We start from the raw sequence: 24,361 nt of genomic DNA on the forward strand, positions 1-24,361 counted from the left end.
TAATTGGGCATTGAAATTTCTCTAAAAGAAATAACTGAAGAACTCAATGCTGGAGACCACAGGGTTAGCTTCAGAGAATACCTAAGGAAAGCCATTCGACCTCTGCCCTCGTGCTGAGCTGTCTGGAGAAAAGCCAGTCTAGCAGATGTGGGGAAAGACTGCGTGTTATAGAAATCTGCTTGTTTGGGATCTAGCACATCCCACTCCTTCAACAAATTCTAATGGTCATGCACTGTACAGCTCATTTTGGGTACATTAACAGCACTTAAAAGCAGGAGACTATTTACATGGAGCTGTTTTGAAGAGATTCCCCCACAACATCATAGAAAAGATATCAGTCAGAGGCACGGCAGGATGCAAAACTAACATACCCCGCACCAAGAAGGAAAGCCACCCACTGAAATCCATCCCCAGCAGCCAGGGCTCAGCCAGCATGTGGGTGGCAGGCAGCCAGGCTGGCCTGAGAGCTGGCTGGCTCAGCAGCTGCACGTCACCCACGAGATCCACGCCACTTTCTTTGGCAGCAGATACAGAACCAACAAATCCATCACGTATGTCACTTACAGCTGTCTGTCAAGAGCCACAACATTGAATGTGGAAAGCTGGCCAAATTTTTTCCAAGTTTTCCATGAGACTGGTACTTCCTCTGATTGGTCTGCTGCTGTTTGGACACTGTGAAAAAGCTGTTCTGCTCCAGAATGGAGGTGCTCCCACACCACTCCACAATACAGAGTTCCTGTGCAGGGATTTGCCTGCTGTCGTCATTCCCTTCATGCTGTGCTCCTGCAGAGTGGGAGTTGTGTTATGGAGTCACTGGTGTCTATTTCTGCACTCCATTTAACACAGTGTTAGGTCCTCCCTCATTCTTTTTGGGATGAAAAAGCTCCACTGGGTGTGCAATTGGCAGTGTTCATGCTGTATGTGCAAAACCCATGTCCTCCCCACATGCAGAGCTTTCTGTGCTGCCCACTCAGAGAGGGCACAGGGAGAAGAAAGTTGAGGTAGAGCAAGATAAAGACACCATCAGCCCTTGGATGTTTTGGGAACATAGAAAATATGGATGCTTTCACAGCAGCTGAATGCTACATGAGGATAAAACCCACTCATTCTTCTGTGAAGGGATGTGGGAAACCAAATCATTTTCTACAGCACACCCGTAACTCTCAGAAACTGCAGAGCTATGTAAGTAGGGTAGATGAATCCATATACACAGTGACAGATGAGGCCACCTCAAAGCTTTTGAGAAATGCAGTGAGAATTTAACTTTTCCAAGGATGAAAACTCAAGCTTCTAACAGGGATACATAACTCCAGCGATGGAAAGAAACAAGATAAAGATAATAGGCAGAAAAAGGGAAGAGATCAAGAGAGTTGAATTTGCTGTTTGCAAGGGAGAAGGATGGTTGCTGTATTTTGTAACATAAGCCCCTTCTGAGGCTCAGTTTTCCAGGCTCCTAAGCACAGTCAAATCAGCACAGAGAACCACAAGCTGGTCTTTTGCCCCACATTTGCTTTGCTGGCAAATGCCCACTTTGCCTAAGCCTAAAGGCAACCTTGAGAATTTTGTTGGCTAGCACCACCAAAACCCACAGCACAAAATGATAGCACACGAGCCGGAACAGGTGCCACATTACTAAGCAGAGGAACAATGTCCAGAAACCTGGGGTTAGTCTCAGCTCTTTGCACAAAAACCAAATGTAATTCTGGCTAAGCAGGTGTCAGTGAGAAGTAGGAGGGACACATTAAGGACTGAGGCTGGCACTCAACTATCATACAACCTCACATTGTGTGTCCCTAGGAGGATGCTAGGAGCAAGGAGCTCCTGTCTTGCTAGATACTTCCTGTAGAAACTAGTAAGTTCATAGGGCCCAGAAAGCAACTCTATACTTCAATCAAGTCAAAGAAATACGCTAAGTGCAGCTGCATTAGTGTTTGTAAGCATATTCCTACCGACAGGTAGTCCGCACTGAAATGTGCCAACAAATTCTTTGTGCTCAGCCAGAAGTGACAAGATGCAGATAATCAAGGCAAATCAGAACCATTAAAAACAAGCACATCCATCTGTCAAATAACTATAAAAGTCGTAGTAGCTGGAAGTTTGCTCAGCATTTGCTTTACTGAGTAGCAAAATGGTTTTGCACAACAGGAGCAGAATAAGGTAGTACTTTTTGTGCGGTTTTTTTGTTTGTTTGCTTGGAATTCTTTCTTCTTTCTCTCTCACCACCTAGAGATGATCTAAGCAGTCAAAATTGATCACCCCTCATTCACGCCTTCATTTCCACATACATACAACTTCAGGCTAATTAGACAAAGTTGTGTGTTTTGAATTGGAAAAAAAAAATTCAAATACATTTCCTCATCCATCTCCCTCTTCTCATGAGACAGGAGATGTGAATGTAGAAATTTTATGTTGTTATATCAGCTGGCTAAACAAACCCCAGATAAGTCTTGAAAAGATCTTTTAATGTTAAAGAAACAGAACCCACAAAGAAGATTCTGAAATTATTTCTTACTGTTTTTGGTGAACAAAACTTAATGCCACAATTTTTTTTTTTTTTTTGTTTCTTCCAAGTAGTATTGCAAGGCTACAGAAAGCCCCAATGATATGGTTACTCTCCCAAATAAACATTTCCCTTTAATAAGGACATATCATTTCTGATCTTGTCTACAATGCTCCTCTGCAAGAGAACTTTAGACTTAAGATTTGTCAAACATAGAACTTCTGATAGCACTTGTTTCAGTTTAGTTATGGAAAGAAAAGACTCAATTTTTGTATAAAAAGTGGAAGTGACAGTCAATCATCTGAAGTGTGACTACACAGCTACAGATGTGTAGATAATAGGTTCTTGCTAGGTAATTGTGTTCCCCTCAAAGTATTTCTGATTTGGAATGAGATTTCTCAAGCTGGAATAGTTTTTTTTGGGGGGGCAAGGATTTTGACGAAAAGAAAAGAAAAAGAAGGCAGCTTTGAATATTTCATTAAATGCAATATGATTTTTTTTCCCTCCTAATGGATGGGCTTAAATGTCTTTGCAAACATTCCAGTTTTTAAAGGGACAGGTGTCACTTCAAGTAGAACATACTGAGTCCTTCTCTAACATTTCAATGTGACAACTTCCAGCCAATTTCATGCCATGCAGATAAAGTAAATTCCCTCTCCACAGCTGGACAGGCTGTTTGTTCCTTTTGGGAGAGGCTAGTGATAAAACAGAGCAGCAAATCTCTCCACTTATTCTGTTGGAAGCCACAGAGAGGGGAACAAGACCCCAGCCCAGAGCTCTTTAGTTACCTGCCAGCTCAGGCGGGAGACCTGGTCTCTGCTCCACCTAACTCAGACACATCACTAGAAAAACAGCTCTTGCTTGTCATGCCCACTCACATGCTCTCACCAGCCTGGACATCTGCCTGATTTTAATGGTGCATGTGCAGGGAAGACAGCCATAAGCAAACTTCAGAGCAGCCAGGCGATGACAGTGACTTGCCTGAAGATGGGAAACGGGATTCCATGTTCCTGCTTTACATCAAAAGGAACAAGGCTTTCTATAGCATTCCAACTGAACACTCAAGTTTGGTTATCTCACCTCTCCTCATAGGAGCAAGAGGAATATTTCTGAAACCACAAAATTGCTCTGCAGGGCAAGAAGCCCAGTAATAGTACTGCTGCCTTTTGCCCTTAACTCTGAGGACCCCCTTTAAAGTTAATACTGTTTCTCCTTTCTGACAGAAGTCACTCCTCGACCTGCAGTGAAATCACACTGTAGAGGTTTATCTAGCAGAAAACTCTCTTTCTATGGACTCCGACTAGCATCTGTAATCAGTGTTCACAACCTCAGGGAAACACATACATCAGAAACACCTCAGAAAGCACTTATCACCTCCTCGTCTCCTGAACGCGAGATGAGGGGACAATGTATGATTTAAGGCAAATTATCTGCTCTACTGAGATTGGGGAATTGCTGTCAGCAAGTGGATACCTGCTGGGACTTGGGGAAAGGAAAGACTTATTCAACCATTGTTGAGCCATAACTGAAGTTTTAGGTTTAGTCGAATTAAGTTTAACAGGAGAGTTAGGACATTTTATCTGTCCTCCAAGCCTGTACTCCTTTCCCTGTTCCTTTGTGAAATCAAACCAATCTGTTACATGATTTACCAAGCTAAAAAAAATGAATGTGTCGCTACCAAATTAGGAGAGAATTAATTATCTTCCTCAAAGCAGAAACTGGAAGAACAATTTACCCAGAAAACCCAAGCCCATATCCAAAAATATAAAGATGTTTCACAGCAAGTCTGTTGCTTTATAACAATTGCCCAATACAAATGAAGGTCTCTGTTTATAGATAAATATTATAAATGCATGACATGCAGCATAGTGCCATAAAACTGACTCTTTTTGTCTCCCTGATCTTCATGCTATGGGAGAGCTCTTCTTTTCCTCACTTGGTGCTTTGGGAAAGCCCTGTTTCCCTGGCTCTGCAGCCAGCAACTGAGGTTGGGTGTTCACCTGCAATATGGCTTGAATCTTCCCCAGATTCAATGGTCCCATAGGTAATAAGCTTTTCTTTTCACTGTGAGCTAACTTGTAACTGCAGGCTTCTTGTTTATCAGAAAGCCAGAAATGTAAAAATTATATGTAATCTCAGGGGAAACGTGACTCTTGATTCCTTTCAGTACAGTTTGCAACAATGCTAGGCAGATCTGCTATTCAATGTATGGATCTCAGCTCAGTTTCAAAGTCATGGTGACTTTCTGTGCCACGATTCTGTAAACAAACTGCAGTTGCCTATTCATCAGGCTTTTTGGGTAGAGGAAATCAGACATAGAGTCTATAGGCTGTGAAAGAAAGGTCCACACTTCTAAATTTTCATTGCACACAGAAACAAAAACAAACCCACAAAAAACAAAAACAAAACAACAACACAAACCAAGCCAAAACAAGGATTGTGATACTCCAAATTTTCTGCAACTGCTTTGTATGGCTAGACTTCTTGCTACTCACATTAACATCTGCTTTTCTGGCCCCTCTACAAACATTTCACAGAAGTGGTAAGAAATTGCTTTTTCACATTTCCACTAGGAACAGGAACAGATTTCAAACTTGAAAATTATCTTGCTGGTCAAGTATCCAATGTTCCAACCGATGTGTGGAAAACTATCCAATTCACTTGGTTGGCTTACAAAAAATCATTACCCTTTCCTCCAAATGTTATGGTCACAGCTGGATCTCTTACTTATTTATCTTAGTAACTGTTGAACTGAATAAGATTCCCTTCAAATAGCAGAAAATACTGACATAAATAGGGGGGGAAAGGTAGGTAAAATGCAATTGTTGCCACAAGAAAAGAAGTTGACTAAAATGCTACCAGAGTAAAGGGTTTTTTCAGAAAAAATAAATCAAGACTCATAAGTGAAAGTGATTACTTTTTCAGTACAGCTTAGAAGACTGCCTAGCACAATAATTTAAGAATTTTTACTGCTAGTTTGGTTCACTGCTTGGCTATAAATCCTGTTTAAACAATCCAAGAAGGATTGCTGCAGCCTCAGAAGCACAAGGAGCTCCAAAACAAGACACCTGCAAACATAGGAAGGTTGCAAGCTTCAGTGCCTGCTACCCCTGGAAGCTTAATCTACAAGGAACATTTCAGAAAGGTTCTTTAAGTCTTAGCCTATTAGTTTCCTAGAGGTTTATTAGAAAGGTGCAAGGTCAACTGGTGCCTAAATATCTATTAATTGCCAATGTTGGATTTATTGAATTTCAGGAGCTCTCTGGCATATAAGTCTGGAAAGTGTCATTATTGAAATTCAGCTGAGGTCTAGGTTGAAATCTAAACCAAGAGAGTTAAATGCACAAATTGAAAAATCAATCAATCTCAGCTGGATAATTTACAACAGATGCTTTACACTGATCTTTTGCTACGGGTGGCATTCTCAACATATGCTCAGAATGTAGGAGGTTAAAAGAGGTGGAGAAAAACCATACAGATTTGTATTGTAATAAGTCAAGGAATTATATATTCATTTACCATAAAAATACCACAAAGCAGTGATGTTCTAGAATCTAGACTCTTTTACCCTAAGTTCACTTGTTAAAAATAAAAATAATTTAATAAATTGCAGAAAAAAAAAAACCCAAACAAAGATTCCAAATACCTCCTTATGCTTGCTGTCTCTATAAATAATAGTGATAACAACAACACAAAAGCTTAAGAAATGCCAAGCAAATAATTTCCTAAATTAGCATTTAGAGAGTTCAAGGAACATGATCAAATAAAGAAGAGTATCGTCATAGCACAGATGGATACAATGTGAAATACACGATGTCTTAGAGAGTTAATCAGTTAGTCACTGGTCCATTTCTGTGCTGTGGTACAAAAAACAGTCCCAGGGACAAGTTGATTCACAATGAAAAAAGCAAGTAATTTAAAGGGAAATGGCCATAGTGTAGAGCTACACAGTGCCTGAGCTGGAGGTAAAGGTTTCAGAAACAATTGATATGGAATTATTTTTCTCAAGTGAAACCAGTGGGGCAAAAAAAAGGATGCAAAGTTAAAATAGAGATGAAAAGATTTTGCACACTGAATGACCCCTTTGTTCTTCACCCACAATGATAACTGCGGCTAGCATCTACTACAGCTGAGCACAGCTGCACCATGGAAGTGTATTTCTCCTCACCAGTCCTAAAGGACTGCATATGCACCCCTGTGCAGCCATCCAACCCCCAGATGGTTGGTTGGTTTAAGGAAAAGCCACACTTAGTACATGTGTTGGCAGGTGAGAGTCACTGGGCATCACACGTGCCTGATCCACCCACAACACAGGAGCAAAGAGCTGGGGCACAGGCTTACTCCTCTGTGAGCTCAGGTGAAGTTATTCCTAAATATATACCTATGGACAAAGGCTAAAGAAGACCAGCAAGACCAAATATCCACATCAGACAACATCAATTTAATATAAAATTATTTTCACTGATTTCAATGAGAGCAGAATTAGGCAGTTGGGAAAAGCACAGCCAAAGTGCTTTTTCCAAAATGAAAAAAGATTGTTAAGAGCCAGCTATTGCAGACTTGAGCATTTACATAGCAGCCGAATTTTCTAAGTTATTTTATGCCCATAAATCCTATTGTGGGATCATTAAGGGGAAAAAAGCAAACAAAAAACAACCCACAAAACACCAGAGCACTTAGCACCCTCTCTGCATTCAGTATGCTGAGCACATTTGAAAAATCTGACCTTAACTTATACTCTCTAATAGGCTGAAAATGTATTTTTTGATGGAAATGTGCTTGATGTTATTTTAGTGACAAAAGAACGGGAGAAAAGTGTAATCACAGTCATTTGAAACTGGGTATCTGGCATGCCAAAGAACACCTGATTATTCTTCCCTGTTATTCATCACTTTGTCTCAGGCTGAGCTTGTGCCAGATACAGGCATCAAAACTGTGATTTTTGTTTTGTTAGATTCTCTGTATTAGAGAGAACAGAATTTAAAATGAATTGTTAAACTACATATTAATATTTAAACTTTCCATATTTAAATTTGGAAAGTAATGTACAGGTCAAAAATTCTGGAAAGTATTGTATAGGTTTCATGGTTGAGAAAAATCTGTTCAGATTTTTAAATTCTGAAGAGCCTAATTTAAATAAAATTATCTTCAAAATTTTCTCCTATATTCCTTACACAAATCCTTATGCTTAGTCAAGAATGAAAGTATTTTAATTTGTGTTTCTACCTGTTATGTTGCTGGCTTTTATTTCATCTTTCTTGTCTTGATTGGCAGGATTAGGCAAATGAGTCCCTCTCTCTGCAGGAATCCATTCCGTGTCATGGTTTTCCTGAATAAACAGGTAAACTGATGCTCATGTCTGGCTCTCAAAATACTTAAGCAACAATTTTTAAAAGTATATTTTAAATACCATAGTGAAAAAATACCCAAACAACATAACACCCCACAAAAACCAAGAGGCTAACAACCCAAACAACAAATTCCACAAAATCCTTCATGGCCTTGTTTTGAGCAACAGTCTTGATTCAGTTTGAAGTGCACAAATAGTAAATAATATCAAATGGCCTTTATCCAGATGCCACCAACCATGGACACATGAATACACAGGAGCACAGGACTGCTGGAATCACATGGTTAGGAAATAATCCATTTTTTTTAAAAGATGGTCCACAATAGTTTAGAAACTGGAGAAGACAGCCTAGAAATAGGCAGTGCTACAAAAGGTAGATTGTGCCACATGCAGCTCTCTCTCATCTGATGTTCAGAGTGATGATTTCTGAATGGTTGTGGTTAACAAGACTTACTATTACCTACTGTTTCTTCACTGCCACCTTACAAGACCCTTTAGCTCTACAAAAGAGAAGTGGTTTCATTCAAAACCTTTCGCCATTGAGATGTGCAAGCAAGAGCACAGAATTCAGACATTTGTGTTTTCCCACAGAGGGGAAACAGAGTCCATCTGCCACAAAGCTTTATTGATGTGTCTTTTGGGCCTGAGTGCAGCCCTGAGCCCACTGCAACTTATTACCATGCCTGGATTTGCAAAATTTAGTACCAGAAAAAGTTAAAGTCTTTCTTTTTGGTCTACCAAGAAGCAAATATTTCTTCCCTGTACATCTACTTATAGATAAAAGACATATATATATATATATATATATATATAAAATTTATTTATATACACACACATGCGTATGTAAAATCTTTTCTGGGAAGTATCAGCACAAAGCCAGATATGGCTCAATTGCCCTTCTTCCAATCTCCTGGTCATGCATAATGATATGGTGAATAACAGCCAAAAAAAAAAAAAAAAATTGAGATAACTCAAACTACATGGATTCAGGTGATACAAAATGAGGCTGCTAATGGCATCGCTCCGAAGGAAGCTATCACTGGAAGGAGAGGTCCTGCTTGGCCATGGATATCATTATCTTGACAAATGGGGTGAATGATTTTGCTTAAAGAGAAAGGAGGGTAGATACTTATGAAATTACAGCAGTAATTGTAAAGCTGAATGGCAGTTTAAGGCTTCGTCCTCACTTGCAGCATATAATTGAGGCACTATCATTACCTCATTACCCAAGCACACTGCTGTAAGCTTTGAAAATGGCCTCTAAAGGGCCACTGACACTGCTTGAAGAGTTTTGAGAAAACGTTACGTTCAGGGACAAATATAATTTTTCACCGTGTGTTTTCTTACTCAGATGAAAGGGCCACATTGCAAGCCACAGGCAGCAGACACCAAGAGCACCCAGAATGAAAATACACAAAGAGAGAACCATGACAACACCATGAGAATTTGGTCCTGTTTTTTTAATGATGCTATTGCTCACTCCCCAGGACCATGTCCCAGGAAGAACCAAGTGACAGTATCATATATCTGTTCTGCAGTAACCCTAGCCCTATTCCAGGCTTTGGGTCTCACTTGATAACATAGGTTATATAATCTCTTCCTCATCTCCAATACTGCTCACAATATCTTTTGGGTTTCGGCCAGCTCTTGCAATTTTCCAGTCTATACTGTCAAAACTCATACAAAATTGAAGACAGGAACCATAGCAATCTGAGGAAAACCACACAGCTCTGGAACTGCTCCTGGAAGTACATGTATGAGTTTTGTGTGCTCCTATCAGTGCCACTCCAGAACAGCTTTTCTTTGCTTTATATGAGCAGGCTTACAACAACTTGCAACTGCCTGTTGAAGAGACAGCCTCTTCCCCTTCCTCTTCTAGGTGTCTCCTGATTCCATGCTGTCCATCTGGAATATCTCCTCCTGGCCAGGTGCAGTCATAAAATGATGCTTCTCAGCCCACTTAATTGTCCTCAAGTGACAGATGGGATTTGACTATAGCTTGTAAGCCATAAGTACATGAGGCAGATGAGCAGTTAATTAGCAATGCTAGTGTTTCTGTCCAAATATCTATAGAAACCACACATCAAAAGATGGCCTTATCAAGCCAGTTAGTCCATCTTCTCTCTTCTAACACATTTCTTATCTCATGCTGTACATTAAAAGGTTTAAGTTACCCTGCGCCCAATATGCAACTTTTAAAATCTCAAAGTTTCTATCAACTTTCCTTAGGAAACTATTTCAGTCTAATGAATCTTGCTGTCAATAAATCTTTTCTTTCTGTTCCACCTAAAGATAGTTCTTGAAATATTGAGCAGGAAAGAAGAAGGAAAAAAAAAAAAAAAGGGAAAGAATTTGATAACTCCGTAGAGCAATTTCTAAAAACGGTACTGTGCCTTCATGTTTCCTAGGACACATTAGCACTTCTGTAAATGGTTGCATTAGAAAAAGAATCAGTGCAGTTTTTCCTTGGGAGTAAGTTTCATTTAATCCTGCCACAGTACACAAATCTAGATATTCCAGTCATTACATCTTAAAAAAAGAGAGAGAGAGAGAGAGAACAAAAGAGTATAGGGTAGAATTGAATGAGGTGATCCAAGGAAGAAAAGCAATGCAGTCATAATTTCTTATATTGCAGGTTGAAACCCAATGGTCAATGCCTGTGAGTCTATTTAAGAAGAGAGTCTCACCAATTCTTTTATTTATTATTCAAAACAGACTGAATAGACTGGAGGATTTTGGCTAAACAATCCCCTCCTGGGAACCAGCTACTTCATAAAACAACTCAGGATTTCCTTAGGTTTACAGAGTACCTTGGCAACACCTGAATAAAAGGTTTTAAAAATTTAATATATTTCTTCTGTATACCAGCCTCCTGATGCTCTGATGTGCTAAGTCTTGAGAATTATATTTGCAGTTTATCACTAAAGAAATTTAACAAAATAAGACACATGGGCCTAGAAAGAAATGAGCTTTTATGACAACAGTTTTCTTGTTGATAGTTCTTCAGTCTCCCCACCCCCATTCTATTTTGTCTTGGTTTGGAGACTTTCCTCTTGGCTGTCTGAAAAAACTCTTCTCTGAAGGATCTGCCACCACCACAAGCAAAAAAAATTCCTTGGTAATGCAAGGCAGGTGCCAGTGAATAATTCCACCCACATGAAACTCAAGTCAGCCAGATGATAAATGCACAGCAAAAATCCTAAATCAAATCAATAAAAGTTATAGAAACCATATCTGTTTATCAGGCAGATGTTTACTTGAAAGAGTTTGCCCTATTTGCCATACCTTCTAATTTGTTATAGGGATTAAGGGCTATATACAAGCACTCAGACTCCTGCTCCAACAGAAACTACAGCTTACCAAGAGATCTCTTGTCTATACACTCAGATGCTATCATTAAATTTCTAGAACAGAACTTTCACAAGAGAGAAAGAATAATACTCCTTCTCCTTTTTCCAGCTTAAGAGGCCCATAATGCCTACTAAACTTTTCCTCTCAATAAATAGATGAATGCCTACCTGTTCCAGCTGCCAGAGCTCAGCAGCAACTTCCTCGTGTTCACACCAGCACAGCCAGCCACTGCAGCTATTGAAGAAACCCAAAGTGCAGAGAGAACAATTTTCACCTAACTAGGAGTGAAACACTATAAAAGCTATCTGAATTTTTTGAGCCAGAGACCATGACTATATCAACATAGTTTTAGAATCCAGGGTGCTAATAACTTAGTCAACTCAGCAGTGAGGCTTTATCTATATCCTGGTAGATCATCACTGTTTCTGCCCACATGTGCAAGAAATGAGTAATTTGCACCTCTTTGCACCCTGCTGGTGCACAGCTGTGGGCTCAGCCAAACACAGCATCCTTCTGTGCCATGAGCAACATAGGAATCAGTACCTTGAGTCAAATCAGTCTGAACAAACCTAAATCATGTCACATCTATGATATATCCAGCCCACTATCTTGTCTCTGCTAGTAGCTAGTAGGGAAAGCAATCATAAAACTTAAAAGCAATGCAAGCCTTTGGTGGTAATTTCCCAGAATACTCTCTCTCTTGGCTTCTTAGCTGCTTGTGGTGTAGCTAGCAATGTTAGCTGGAGATAACGTCTTGCATGCAAAAAAACCACCATGTTTTCCTCTTTTTTAGTTCTCCAAATGGTCTATAAATAAAATAAAATAATTAAAAACCCCAGAATCCTGCAGAAAAGGGTTTCACAGCTTTTCACTATCCCAAGATAAGAAATATTTCATTATACATTTTCTTGACCTGTCACTTGCCAGTTTATTCTGCTGTTCTTTAAGACTTCTATTGGAAGAGACAAGGAACAAAAATATTTTTCATGGTCATATATATCTTTATCATATCAAGCTAGAATAAATTCCTTTCAAGCTGCAGTATCCAATCATTCTTTGTTTAAAAGCATCCATCCATGCTCTCCTCTGCATTTTTTTCAGCTCCTCTACTAGGACCAGACCTGTCAACATCATTGAAGAGAGCACCGAAGCCTCTCAAAAGCTGAAGCTGCACTCAAATGGGCTCTTGCAGACAGAGAATTGTGCTGGTGACTCTCTGGTAGCATCTGTTTTTCACCAAAGGCAATGACCAATTTCCTGTCACTGGATAACCATCTGCAGTACCTACAGAGCAGTACCACTCTGTACCAAACACAAAAGCTCACACAGCACTTTCCAGGAATGCCCAGTAATCTTACAGGGCCTAGACCCTTAAACTTTAATTTCTCATGCTAGAAAGTACAGGAAGACATCTCACCAAGTAAGGAGATGTTCATGGCATCAGCTGAAATCTCTTCCTTCTGCTATAATACTTCATTATACAGTAAAATAAATAAAATCATGAATGAATCATCGCCTAAAAAGTCTCAGGAAATCACAAATCACATGTTTATTGATGACACAGTGAGTAAACCATCTATATTTAATAACTACAGCTCTTCTTACTTCTCTTATGGATTATGTGTGCTAATCACACTGGTGGTTTTTGAATATTTATTGTTGTTTTTGTCTCTGCTGTAGTCATATTTTAGAAGCTTTCACATCAAGATGAACAAGTAAACATGCTGCTGTGGAATGTATTATGGGGGAATTAGAGTGGGCCATTAAAATGAAGTTTTTAACAGGCAGTGCTTCTTCATTCAACTGAATGTCATGGGAGATGAAGCATGTCCAAGTAATTATGGAATTATCAGTGCACTAACAGACACAGAGGACCATCATTCTGTTTTGGGTAACTGAGGTTTAGACAGCTGAGACTGGATTGTAGCCTATAGTAGGAGGGACTAGTGGCAATCCAGACAATGGCACCAAGTATGAAAGGGGTGATCAATAGTTTCAGTGCAGAACTCTATTGGGTTTTATGTGATTTTGGTTTTTTGTTTGTCACTGCAGGCTGTCCTGTAAAAGTAAGAAAAGCTTTGATCAAGGGACTTAAGAATTTTTTTTCTGAGTTTACATAAGTAACTATAAATCTTCTAAAGTATAAATTCTATGTTGTTGGTGTTTTGTTTGTTATTTTTTTCACATGAACCATTAATGAGCAGTTTGCTTATTTCTTCTGTGAATAACTAGATCAATGATCTTAGATCACCTGAACTTTCTGATTTTGCTAGATTGACCATTTTCACTACCAGAGATTGAGGTTATGTTCACCTGCACAAGGAAGAGAGAGAGGTGAGGAGTTCTTGGTCTCTTCATCTGAAAACTAAAGGAATAAGTCAGGCATGAGCTGATGTAAATTACATCCTTTAGAACTTCAGCTGAAACAAGGAGCCCTAAAAATTAAGAGGCCAAATAAATCTTAGGTGTAGCATAATAAAAGCAGAAAAATTGCGTATGCAAAATGAACAAAAGATTTCAGTCCAGTACTGGATTAAAATAATTATATCATTTGAATTTCTCCTAGTGTGAATTTCATCAGTAATTCAGTATGCCAATTCATGATAATAATAAGTAAAATATACATGAGGAAGAGTGGGTTTGCCTGGATGTATGCTTGGATGATTTCTAGCATCCCAAGCAAGATAGAAAGCTTAGTATAGCTATTTCTGCTTGGGTTTTTTGGGTTGTTTGGGGTTTTTTTGTTTTGTTTTGTGTTTTGGTTGTTTTTTTTTTTTTTTTTTTTTAATTCCAGTTGCTGGTATATCCATATCCCTCCCAAAAGACTATTAAATAAACATAGAAAAAATAAGCAGGAAGATAATGCTGTGATGACTATTTTCTTCAATTCTATTAGAGCATGTAAAAATTGTGCAGAAGGGTTCAGTGGCTCCTACTTTAGCTAAGGCTTGCTATTTGAATACTGTATTCATAATAGTCTTGCTGAAATGCAAAGCCTAAATGAAGCTCTCCAGTGGGCTTACTGGTGTAGGCACAGCTCACTCTGCTGCTGCTGCAGCACAGCTCTGGGATTTGATCTGTTTTCCATTCTCCATCACCATTGCCTCAGCCTCAGCAGGATGACAGGACCCAGTCTGATGGGTGACCCGACCAACAGCTCTGCTGCAGGCACTGCACATGGCCACAAAGCACTTTGAAACAAATCCCACGTGCCAATTTTCTCAATTAAGGAATAGTGACACTGCCCCAATTTACATGGGAAACACCAAGGATCGATTCATTTGCTCAGAGTCCTGAGTGGAAGATGTGCAAAAGCAAAGGGAGTGCTTACTGCAGTGTCAGCATGCCAACATACAGTCCCCAAGAGCTCTGCACTCTAGGAAGATTTTGATATAAATTGTCTTATTCCCCTTTGCCATGCCTAAGGAAGATGAATCACAGGTTAATTACAGCCCCTAACACATTTAAAAGTGGAGTAGGTGCAGGTTCATTTTACAAGTAAGAAAACATGAACCACAGACCACCAAGAGCATCTTTAGTATGAAAGATATCAAGCTGCTGCAAGTGGCTCCTCTACCACAGGAAACTTTCTTGAATTTCTCAGGTGCTTCTTTTACTTTTCAGCTATCACAGAGCATTGACAGGGAACTCCTTAATTCATTGATGATCACTTGTTTATCCTGTCAGTCCCCGTTGCTTTTGCACAGATAATATTTTAGAGGTTAATTTGGAATTGTGATGGTCTGCTTTGCCTTGGTACAAGCCTCCCACTCAAATATCACATGTTCCTTGCCATTTTCCTTCATACCTGTCCTGTGAACTTTAAAGTAAATTCAGCATTTTTACAACCTCTTTTATTTGGAGAGGCCTTTGAACTATCTATTCCCGTTGTGCATAACCATGCAGAATGAACAGATCTACCAGGACAAAAAACCAAAAAAATGAGAAAGAAAAAGAGAAAAAAAGTCTACAAAGAGGTGTTATTGCTGTATGGCTATCAGTTAATGTTAAGAATTATTGTTTAGAAATTGTTTAGAATTATTGTTTAGAAGAATTATGTTACGAAAGCATAATTTTATCAAAAATTGTGAGAAAATTTTGACTTATTTAGATTAGAACTGTCTCATTAAAATTTGAAGAATATCTGCTTTCCAGAAAATATAAGAAGTTATTTTCTGTAAAAATAGCACAAAATGCCACATTAAAGCTTTAAACATGATATAAAGTTCAATTTCATTTAGAAACAAAGCTCATAAACATTCCAGCCAAAAATATTTTAAAAGACAGAACATATGAAGATATTATTGAATAATACACATCCCCCCTCCCACAACAGACTCAGGAAGCTAATTTAGACAAAATCTATTCCCTAATGCTAAAAGTTCATAGAATCATAGAATGGTTTAGGTTGGAAGGGACCTAGAGATCAGTTAGCTCCAAGCCCCCTGCCACGGACAGAGGGAGTTCCACTAGACCAGGTTGTTCAAAGCCCCATCCAAACTGGTCTTGAACAATTCCAGGGATGGGGCATCCACTACTTCTCTGGACAGCTTGTTCCAGTGCTTCACCATGGTCACATGGAAGATTTTTTTTTCCTAATATCTAAGCCAAACCAGCCCTCTCTCAGTTTAAAGCTATTTCCCCTTCTCCTGTCACTTTCTAGCCTTGTGCAAAGTCCCTCTCCATCTTTCTTGCAGATTCCCTTCAGGTACTGGAGGACCACAGCCATGTCTTCCTGAAACTGTTTCTTTTTCAGACTGTACAATCCCAGTTCTCTCAGCTTTTCATCACAGGAGAGGTGCTTCATCCCTCTAATTGTCTTGGTGGCCTCCTCTGGCCTCTCTCTAACATGTCTTCCTCCTTCCTGTGCTGGGCCCCCAGAGCTGGGTGCAGGGTTCCAGGTGGGTCTCACCAGGCAGAGCAGAGGGGCAGAATCCCCTCCCTGCCCTGCTGCTCACACTGCTCTGGATGCAGCCCAGGACATGTTTGGCTTTCTGGGCTGGGAGTGCCCATGGCTGGGTCTTGTCCAGCCTCCCACCCAGCAGCACCCCCAAGTCCTTCTCACAGGGCTGCTCTTGATCTGTTCATTCCCCAGCCTGTGCTCATACCAGGGTTGCTCCATCCAGGTGCAACAACTTGCACTTGGTCTTGTTAAACTCCATGAGACTCCTGTGGGCCCACTTCTCCAGCTTGTCCACATCCCAGGCTGACTGGAAATTCTTCACCAGCTCCCATTAGGCTGTGTGTCTCCTTTTGTTGGCACAGCTACTCCCCTGACTGGATCCTTTGTCTTCACTAGTCTAAAAACACTCCATAAACATCAGTACTGCTAGGTCTCTGATATGCTACCATTACCTCTCATCACAAAGGCAGAAGTGAAAAGCAAAGTTTATACCTATGACCAAGAATGCATCTAACATATGTACACATATGTATGCATGTTTAACTATTTAAAAAATGGATTTAAAAGGGATCAAAAAGAATCAACAACACATTTTTGAGCTGACTTGGACTTTTTTTAGTCAAACAGGAACAAGATCCTTTGTTTTAGTTGGACTCATTTCACCTTTCCAAAAACATTTAGTAAATCAGAAATAGAAACATAATTACCAAGCATTTAATTTCAAATTACCATTTCCATTTTAGAAGTGACATAATGTACAAAAGGGGAAAATCTTTCCAAAATTAAGAAAATTGAAAGTTGTTTTCCTTTTTTCCTTTGCACTCAACTCTGGGCTTTTGCAAACCTTACTAAGTCCTGCACAGATGTTTCTTGCAGGCCTACTCTGTCTTTAAGACCAAAGCCTTATTTGAAATGTTATGCTTCCTTCCTCAGTTTTTTTCCTGCAAATAAATGAAAATATTTTAATACACATGTAAGTCAAAGGGGCTGGTACTGCCATTACTTTCTTCTGTGCAATGCCAGGATTTAGTGGATATCAATTTTAAAATGCACTTACTGTGACACAGTCTACATTTTATTTTTATTAATTTTTAATGGTGGTTAGAAGTATCAGTTTCAAAAAAATGTTTGTTATTATTAATTATTACTTTAGTTTATATCTCATCCCAAGGTACTGCTGCTTCTCTGAACTACTAAAACACCTGAAACCATGGACATTTGAATATCACACTAGTCAAACAATCTCAGAAAAATTAATGGAAATCCCAGTGACCAATATCAGTTAATCTCACCCAAAGCTTAGCATTTATCAGCAGAATTATAAGGAATCAACTTCCTCCTGAGTATCAATTTAGAAAGGCCTACCACTAAGCTCAAATATCCTTTTTATTTTGAAGTAAATATGATTTTCCTACTTGGTGCCCTATAAGCATTCAGCAATATCTGTTATTCTATGACATGATCCAACAAAAAGAACTGTGTGTTGGCAAGGTAAATGTTTTGGGTTTTTTTCTTGTTCCTGGTAAGATTACAGAAATAAAAACAATTTTTTTTCAAGAAAAGGATGCAACAATAGAAGAAGCACAAAATATGTTACAAAATATGTATAGCTGCAGGAGAGATTGTTTTGAAACAAAGTGGAAATTATTCTGAGAAGGATAATCTAAAATCCCATATTCTTTCCAAACAGTTCTCAGATAATGCTTTGTTTAAATGTTGGAAAGGCTCTGAAAATTTAATCAGGTATGGAAAGAATGGAAGAAAAGGTCCAAAACTGTGTTCTTTTGCTCTTAAATGTTTTTCTCACTCTATGGCTGAAGTATCTGCAAACACGGTATAACCAGCTTTGGGCAGGAACATACCCCAGCTTCCCATCTTGAAATACTGTGACTGAAGAAGGATCCTTCTGGAAACAAACCTGATTTGCTGCAGAAATCAAGTCTCAACGTGCAATTTGCCTTTTACCAGAGCTAGCAAGACAAGACATATTTAGGAAGAACAGCTGGCTGCAGAGTTCTTTTTTTGCTCTTCGTGTACTTGTCAATATAAAGAAAAGAGAGGAATGATTGTGAGAAATGTGAGGAATGATTGTGAGAAAATTACATCATGTACTAAGTTTTTATTTAGGATTTCCTAAAAGATACTTGATTTCTATAACAGGACTTTTGTGGAATACTGTAATTTTAACATATGTATAAAGCTCATCACCATTTCATGACAAAACAACACCTGCTATAAAAAAAAAAGAAAAAAAAATTAAAACAATTCCTTAAAGTGAAGATGATTAGACTAATATAAAATAAGCAAAAAAAAACCCTCTGTAAGAAATAGAAAGAGAGCACAGCCTAACAAAGACTGTGCTCAGGTCTTTCTCCACTGTGTGGTGAGATGGGGGTGTAAGGATCTGCATGCAAAGTCTACCCCAATTAGGTCTCAGTTTCAGTTAGGTCACTACATGATCTCTCTGATTTAATGCTAACTCCAGCACCATGGGAGTAGCAGGATATGTCAAACGAGAGGACAAGATCAATGAGCTGTGCTGGAAAGAACTGCAGCAGCTGTTACTTGGCCCGAGGGCATTATTTATTTTTAAATGCAAATCCCATGGTTGAGATAGAATGTGGCATAACTTTGATTTTTCCATTCTGCAGTAGGACACTGACATAGGATAGAAGTCACCAGTGCACAGAAATTCACCATATCCTATCTCAGCCTTCCTACAGGAGGATGGATTTCTTACCTTTCTTGGCACAATCCAAAATGTAGTGAGGTTTTGTGAGACACAGACCCACAAGGTAATCACAGACCTTTGTTTTTCTGCCCATAGCATTAGACAAATGTAAAAGTTTGAAAAGAGATAAATAAAAACACTAAGATGATCATGAAATACAGCCATTAGACATCCAGCACAAAAGGGAAAAATCTCAGCCCATCAGTTGCAGTCTCTCTGGAAAAGATATCATAAAAAGAGGGAGCTGGTATATTTTAGAGGGTCTCTCACACTAACTTGAAAGCTTGTTGCTAGGTTCAACTAGGAATTGAGTGGCTATAAGTATTAGCTGATGGTAAGAAACTCTTTGTGTAGGAAAAATTAAAAAAGCTGCTTAATTCAACACACTGATGCAGGGAGGTTAAAGAGTGAGACAACAGAAACAAATGAACAAAGGGCTTGAGTACATTTTCTCATATTCATCAAAAGGCTGAAGGTTAGATGGGAAAAATAAAACTACCTCAAGTGGCTGAGAGAGGTATCAGCTATGCACAGTGTGACCAAAACCCTCATCATAAGTCTGTCTTTAGCCTAGCCTGGTACTCTGGCTCAGTGGAAAATGGGTCATTCAAACAACTGAAGAGACAGAAACATCTTCTTAGCTTTACCACAGCTGATTTTACCTTCTGTCTTCCCCCTCATCCTACCCAAATTTCTGCAGCTTTTCTCCCAAAGTTAGTCCCTTTGCTCTCAGGGAATTTGCTCTCATGGATATCCATCAGGCTGCCCTGACTCTCTGCCCGTGACCAATTCTCTCCAGTTCACATGGAGCTGCTGCCACCCATCCCTGGATCCGGCAGAAAACATTATTTATTGATGCCCCTGAAACTTCTCCCACCAGCCAGAAGCCCAGTCAGAGCAGGGTGATGGGAATCATGGACAGGGGAAAGCTCATCCTCTGTGGGACTCCTGGGCACACAGTATGGCTGGTGAGTCCATGAAGAGCCTTTCCCCTCATCTCAAGAAGGTTTCACTGTCAAAATGCATCCGTGGAGCCTGAACAGAAGATGTAGCTGGGCTAATAAGGAAAGGTCACATTGTCCTTCAAAGTGGGTGACAGCTGAAGCATTCATGGCTCAGTGGGCTATGTGGTCATGTGAACAACAAAACAAAAACACCACAAAAAAAATCCCACAGCAAATCCAAACCAAAAAAAACCACCAAAACCCCTTGATCCTCTTCTCCATGAGAGTTTCTGGGAACAAACACATTTTCCCATTTTTCTACTGAACATTTCCAGAGGAGATAAGTTATCTGACCTGACAACAGGGAGAAGGTGCAGTCAATAGTTTGGAGAGCAAGTAATCAATGTTGTACCCTTATTTAAAAACTAATATACAGTAAATACCTGCCAGCAGCAGTGATAACATTCACTTACACTGAAGATAATTCATACAAAATGCCAACTACTCCTCAATTTAGGAAACCAACAAAATGGCCTCAGTCCAGATAATTTATTTTCCATCAATACAGTTTGGCCTTTTTCTTTCTTAGTTTAGTGTTCTTGTTTCACACCCAAACCATGCAGAGCTTTCTAAATATCACGTGTTTACCAATTCACAGGAATATTCACAAAGGGAATGAGACCAAATGTCAGCTGAAATGATTGGGAAGGTTTGATATTTATCTCTAAGGAGACAGACATTTGTTGTTGGCTACTTTTAAACCAGACAGGGAATGCTGAACAAGCCATGACAGGCACTTTTTTCTCTTGACTTTTCCTTTTGCCATTTGACTGCTCATTGTTTTCAGTCTGTACTGAAAGGGCAGATAGATTTTTTAAAGTCTGTTAACTGAGGGATCTAATATAAATCCTGCTACAGCCAGTTCTTCCTTCCTAGCACCCATACAGGTGCTAGTGTCTTGCTGATATCACAGCCTATCCATCCTGCCACTGCAGCAGAGGATGTGGCATGTTTAAGACATCCTCTTTTCCTTTCATGTTCTTAGTTTTTATCTTTAGACTCTAACAAAAGGAGGATTACTCATTCTGACAGACATGTACACTGAAGCTTTTCTGAGAAGCTTAGACATGACAAAAGAATGGCTAAGGGCTCTTGGTAACTGGTGCCATTTTGAGCCCCCTTACTCCTCAGCCTCTTAAAGCAAATTGTTCCTCTAAAGGCAGAAGAGAAAAAATTCCTTACTTCTCCACCAATGCATGTATCTCCTCCAAACTCAATCATGCCTGGTCACCACAATCCACGTGACTTGATTACATGTAGGTTTTTCATAGTCTTTGCTTCTCCCAGCCAAGTCAGCTCAAACTCTACAGTCCCAACTGGACAACTGCAGCAATTTGTCTGAGTCCTGCACATAAAGATCTATGCCCTACCTCTTCTGGCTTCAGGAAGAGTCACACCAGTGATTTTCTGCACCAGTGCCACACACGTGTTTCCCAGCATTTTCACTGCAACATTAGCACTATTAAAATAGACATGATGCTTTCAAGACATCGTGTACTTTCTGTTGATTTTATCCTTAATCCAGCTTCTGTTCTGCTCAGAACCTGCCTTGCTATGCACTGGGATGCACCAGCCCTACCTCCCACCTTCTGACCAACCATTGTCCAGGACCCTGGATTTATTGCTATTCCAGGACCCTCTCCTTATCTCACCTCTTTCCATAACCCACAGTGGCAGCAGATCTGCCAGAGGATTAGAGACCTGTTTCTTCCTGAGTTGTGATTAGCAGAAGCCTCCTAAATGCTCCATTATATTATAATGCTGCTTGTATTATTGCTGCAGTTATCCTCCACCTGCTGTTTTTCAGCTACCGTATTCTCTCAGTGCATAAGTTTTCCATAGCTGGAGAAATTATTTCAAGAGCAACCTCTCAGAGGCCTTGATACTTCACAGCACTTGTTGCCAAGATACCCCTAGAATAATCTCTTTGGGTGAAATAAATTGGTTTCCAGGTAAGGCTTGGCAGGCAAAAGTTTTCTGGTCCCTTGAGTCAAAATGACAATTTCTACAGTTTCCTTGTCCCAAATTGAAGGTATGCTGCAAGCCTTCTAATGAGCCAAAAATGTTTAATTCCAGCTTAACTCACAGATTTGCTTGTCCTTTAGCAAAATGGGATTTTATGATCAAGTTTCATGTGAATTATTTTCAGTTTTCATACAAAATGCATGAACTGAAAGGAAATAATAAAAATTATCTTCCAGAAAGAATGTAAGATAAGATATTCTAGAAATTTTGTCCCTACAGTTTTTTAGTCAAGAAATTTGTAAGATTGACCATTTCCCAATCATGCTTCTGTCTGTCAAAAATATTTTTTTCCTGCAAAAACCCAAAAACATTAATACTGGAAAACTCCCACTCAGCTCTGCCTTCTGTATAGGTCAATAGTGATTCTGCATGGGGGCAGAACCTGACAGTACATATTTTCCTTTCTCCCATATTTTTAGATGAGCTTTTTTTTTTATTTTTATTTTTTTTTTTGGTTAACTGAAAAGATGTTTTTCTGACTTTTACTGCTGCTGCTCATTTTATATGCTGAAGTTGGTATCCTGGATTTACCACCAATGTTTTTCCATAATGATGAGGATATCATCACAGACCCATATCATGGGTAAGACAAAGCAAATGACAGGAAGAGAGAAAAATCAGCAACAATGTCATATAAATATTCTGAAGTAGGGTGACAATTGCTGATCCAACAGATGCAGAAATACCTCTAAATAACACAATCTTTTCCCAGCTTTTCATGTCACATCACTGTGTGCCTTCTAATGACATATTTACATATGCTAATTTCATGCCAAGATTCATCATTGACCCATGCAGGAGGCAGTATGAGTTCCTAGAATAAACAGTGTCATTTACAGGCTTTCCTCACTCTGTGCCTCCCAGGTGGAGCTGGGCTGGGCAGAGGGTAACAAACTGCTGGCCCTTCCCTGCAGCACTGCATCACACTGATTTGTCATTTGTGGGTTTGTTGTTATTCCAGTGCACTCAGATGAAACCTTGTCTTTTGTCACAAGTTTCAGTTGATGACTGGGAGCTGTTCAGTCCCTTGCAAGCACATGTGGCCTCTGGACATTGACAGAACAAATCCCAGCCCCTTGGTGAGATCTTTAGAGGCTAGAGTCAAAATCTACATGGTAAAACCAAAAGGGATAAAGGGAATACAACCAGGGGTGTTGGGCAGTAAATTCCAGAGCCATCTGGACTGGTTTGAAGGAGCCACAGATATCTTCCTTCAGAAAGAGTGTTACTGCTTTTCAGTTCAGCACCTAGGAGATAATTAGGCTCTCCACAAAAACAACCCCATGACAGCACACTTGGACAAACATGAAGAAAGTAAGGCTGAGTGCTCAGGCCAGAAAAAAAGAGACTGTGCACACAGTTGGAACAAATTACCCCTCTTCTCCCACAGGTGATCTTTGTAGGTCAAGGCAGAAATGCATTAGCAATGCAAAATGGGATTTGGGAGTGAACAGGCACTGTCATCATTCCCTCCCTCCCCTCTGTGAGGGTGGGTAGCAAATGCAGCCTCAAGGGCTTTCAGTCCACAACACCTCAGCAGGGAGTTAAGTCACTTGAAGAATATTCCCACCTACTGCCAGTTAAACCTTGATAATTTTGAATCAGCCTCCCATTTTCCCTTTTGCCCACAAGTACAAGAAAAAAATAAGTGGGGGGAGGGGGTGGATCAGGTGGGTCTCTAATCATTACATTGCAAACTTGAGTCAGTGGTCAGATTCCCCTGCAAAGAAGGGAGCAGAAGCACTCTGACTGGTATTGCTGGGAGCTGCCAGCTTGGGTCCACCTGAGCAGCAGGCAGAGCAGAGGCTAGAGGGCAAGGCTACACATGCAATTTGTACTTCCCGTTAGGAAAGATGTTCAGTAATATCCCAATTGTAAATTTAAACAAGAAGCACCAAAGCTAGGAAGTGTAGCATGAGGCAGAGAGGACAGCAGCAAGCAGGGGCACTGAGGCTGGCTCACATTTCCCACCCCTTAGGGTGCACCAAGGGCAGCCAGCTTGTCTGCGTGCCATTGCCCTACACAGCCAGACAGTGGGGACACCTGGTCCAGAGTCACCCTAAAGAAACCAGTGCTGTGCTGGGAAGAGCAGATCAGACACTGCCTCTGATCCAAGAGCTGATACAAATCTTTGGTTTCATGGGTTAAAAAAGCTTTGTTCAGCATGAATTTTTGCTAAGTGTCTCCTGGCATTGCTTATTTCTTGCATCCCCTCCTTCCCTGAGAACTCGCAGCCATTCCAGGGAAGGTCTGGAGCCCTTGTTCGCGCTGCAGCGGCTCCGAGCAGAGCGCGCACGAGAAGCACCACGAGAAGCACTCTGTTGTGCTCAAGTGGTGATCTGTGGGCAATGCAAACTCACCACTGACACACAGCAGGCTGTAAACAAGGGGACTGCAACCAGCCTGAAACACGGCAAGAGTGGAAGTGATTCTTTGTCTTTCTTCTTACTCATCACAAGCCTAAATTTGCCTTAGTACAGTCTCTGTACACAGCCAG

The 24,361-nt window shown here is 40.0% G+C and overlaps 1 protein-coding gene across 3 annotated transcripts in view; it reads right to left on the reverse strand.

Moving 5' to 3' along the window:
* LRFN2 (leucine rich repeat and fibronectin type III domain containing 2) overlaps nt 1-24,361 on the reverse strand; it is a 148,065-nt gene that overhangs the window by 121,226 nt on the left and 2,478 nt on the right. The gene's annotated exons all lie outside the window — the stretch shown is intronic.

Source organism: Erithacus rubecula (assembly GCF_903797595.1).
Source record: "Erithacus rubecula genome assembly, chromosome: 2".
NCBI classification, from domain to species: Eukaryota; Metazoa; Chordata; class Aves; order Passeriformes; family Muscicapidae; genus Erithacus; species Erithacus rubecula.